Source organism: Quercus suber, unplaced genomic scaffold (assembly GCF_002906115.3).
Source record: "Quercus suber isolate HL8 unplaced genomic scaffold, Cork oak 2.0 scaffold_619, whole genome shotgun sequence".
Taxonomy (NCBI): domain Eukaryota; kingdom Viridiplantae; phylum Streptophyta; class Magnoliopsida; order Fagales; family Fagaceae; genus Quercus; species Quercus suber.
This window is the reverse complement of record NW_027070062.1, coordinates 316,613-319,763: the sequence shown is the minus strand read 5'-3', so window position 1 is coordinate 319,763 and position 3,151 is coordinate 316,613. Positions and strand designations below refer to the sequence as shown.

At 31.4% G+C, this 3,151-nt stretch overlaps 1 long non-coding RNA gene across 1 annotated transcript; it reads left to right on the top strand.

Moving 5' to 3' along the window:
• LOC136064070 (uncharacterized) lies at positions 1–1,322 on the top strand. Its single transcript, XR_010625728.1, has 2 exons — positions 1–272; positions 842–1,322. It is a non-coding gene; the product is annotated as an uncharacterized LOC136064070 (long non-coding RNA).
• The last annotated feature ends 1,829 nt before the right edge of the window (positions 1,323–3,151 follow it).

Sequence of the window (3,151 nt, the reverse complement as noted above, 5' to 3'; positions counted from 1 at the left end):
TATATTTCTCTCTCTAGCACACCTACATTTTGTACATCATTTTAATCATGACATGTAAGACAAAAATCTGTGGCCAGTGTTTGTTAATACTATCATAAAAACGACCCAAGATTTTTGTTCACACCCAACTGTCTTTTTCCATCAAACCTATGAAACAGGCCTAAATAAACAAACAAACTCTCAATAGAAACAGAAACCCAAAGACAACATCAAAACGTTGCTGTTCTGTTGTTCCACCCTGGTTCAATGCTTTTTGTAACGGTCTCTTTTTGGTAAACCCTCTCTCTCTCTATCTAGAATCAGCATAAACTGAAGAGGGTCTTCCTTATTTTTTGTTTTTATTGGATTAAGTTTTGCTAGTTTGAAATGGGTTTTATATGTGTTCTTGTTTCTTGGTATGCATAATCTATTTCTTCTATCTATTATTAGCATAAGCTAAAATTAGTTCTTAAATTTGATGTATATATTTCGTTCTTATCCTATTTGGGTCTAACCCGTTTTTTATTGGATTATTTTGGTGTTGATTGGTAATGGATGGTAGAGATGTTGTTGTTGCTGGGTATGCATAATCTTTTTATTTATCTGTGATTAGCATGAACTGAAATTAGTTCTGTGTAAATATGATTTTTGTTTTTATCCTTTTTTGGTCTAACTTGTGATTGGTTTTAAGGAATCTTTCTAATTTTGGTCCTTGAATTTAACATAAACTAGTAAGGTTTTTTACTAAATTTGATATTTCTTATTCATTAATGTTTTATTAATATGGGTCACATGGATTTTCCTGATTTGGGTATGTCGACTAATCTGACATAGGTCATATGGTTTTGTTTTGAGCATTTAGATGGATGATGATGAAGAAGAGGACCTGTGATCTCTGTGTTTGTGTGGGGATTCATGAATTTAGCTAGGTTGTTGAATGATGATGGTGAAAAGGGCAGAGGGATATAAAACCTCTTTTATTGAAGTTTGGAGTGGTTTTAGCCATCTCTTTTGCTGGATTTCTCTACTCTCGCCTCAGAACCAAAAGGATCAAACCCTCACCACCGCCCCCCTAGCCACGCTCTTTGGTTTCGCATTTTTCTTCCTTATATCAAATCTTTTTATTGTAGATTTATCTGGTCCTAGTTTCAAGTCCATGTTTTGATTATATTGCGCATCTTACTAGATCATGGGGGTGAAGTTAATTTAAAAGGTGGAAGGGCTTGGCATAAAGATGATCCTTCATGCCATAAAAACAACATCCAGAGCTTGGCATAAAGTTAATTTAATTAATTTCTTGTGTTTGTAATATTGTTTGATTGGTGGAGAATCTGTTGATGAAATTGCTTAGTCTGGATGTTGATAAAGCCGAGTGTTAGCATACTATATGAATAAAAGGCGCCAAAGGACAGTATTTTAAAAATTACACCAATGACAACAACAAAATCACCACAGGGGATTTTGCCTTAAAAAAACAAAAATCGTGTGATTAAATACAATATCTAAAATTAGTTTCTGTATGACATTAACAATTGAATCACGTTTTATAATTAACAAACAAACACATAAATTTATAAGAAATCTCAGTTTACAATAGCATTCAAACTATTTTTGGAAGAACTTAAGTATATGCCATTTAAAATTTTGAACACATCGCTAGAGATCTTGATAAACCATACTTGTCCTACACTCCTACCTGATCGCCATGACAAACATGGCTGATCTAAGAGACCAGGACATTGACACTGAAAATTTTGACACCAGACCATTATTCTAACAAATTTTTTTATTGAAAAATCTGCAAATGTCAACTTAAACTGCTAAAAGCTATAATTAGTTTTTATGTTAGACTTGCTGCTGATAAAGATGTCCAGTAAACTAAAAGCATAATGCGTTGCCCTCATTGTGCTGCATATGAATAGCTCTGCACTATTTTTTATATATGTATATATATAGTGATTCATTGTGTTTTTAATTTCCTCGTTTCAATGTCCTGAAAACAATAATGTTTCCCTAATTTTTTTTAATTGAAAACCTGAATTCTGAAAAAAATTCAATTCAAATTAAATGACAAAAAACCCAACTCTAAGCCACATAACTGCAGAGAAGAAATTGGGATCACATCTATTATGGAAGGACAAAATTCTCCTCCAATCCATATGTGGCGATCCAATGACAATTCACATGCACTTATATTCACATAACTTATTTACTAGTCATGTGACTTATTTAATTAAATTAATGAGTTATGAGATTAAAATGCACTTTGATTGTTGTTAGAAGTATTGGTTAAATGTTAAATTACCGAAATTTACCATATCCCAATAGGTTAAGCTTTTGGGATATGGTAAATTTAATCATTTAACCAATACTTCTAACAATTGTCATCTGATTGCCACATACTAGGTTAAAAGGACATTCATCAATACCGGTTTAGGAGAAAACACTATCTATCGCACAAACATCAGCTTACATTCTCTTGAAGTTTTAACTTACAAGTGTGGACCATTTATGTTGACTGCCAAGTACTACAATGTCATCTTGATGATTTAGTCATCTAGAATAGTGATTATAATGATTAAAAAAAAAAAACCAATAAGGTAGTGACAAAGTGGGTCTTAACCTCTGGTTACTGAAAATAAAAGATGACATATATTTCAAAAGGAAAAAAAATTAAGACTACATTTTTTCTGTTTTGGATTCCAAAATTTAAAAATTGAAGCTAAGAAGTAAATGATTATATTTACAATTTGTTAACAATTTAAGTTTTTGGGAGAATCTCTTGGAATTAGAGCAGATAGCACTGAGTTTGAATCTTATTACCACTTTACAACTTTTTTTTTTTTTAGAAGAACTTTACTATCCTTTATAAAAGATAAGACTCCCACATGTTGGGTTGTATTTATTGAGGGTAAGTTTGGCTCACACGTGAGAAGGAGTATTGAGATTATAGTTAAATGATTAAATTCACAATTTTCTACAACTTAAAAAAAAAAAATCAATAATCTATCATTTTTTTTCTTCTCAATTTCAGAGCAACGGGAACCTAGCACCCAAAATTTGATCTGTTTTGCTACTCAGCCCATAAAAGAAAAGTTATTTATTTATTTAACTATAATTTTCTCCAAGGAAGTTCTGAAATGAGTAATAAGGACTTTCTTCTTTAATTTGT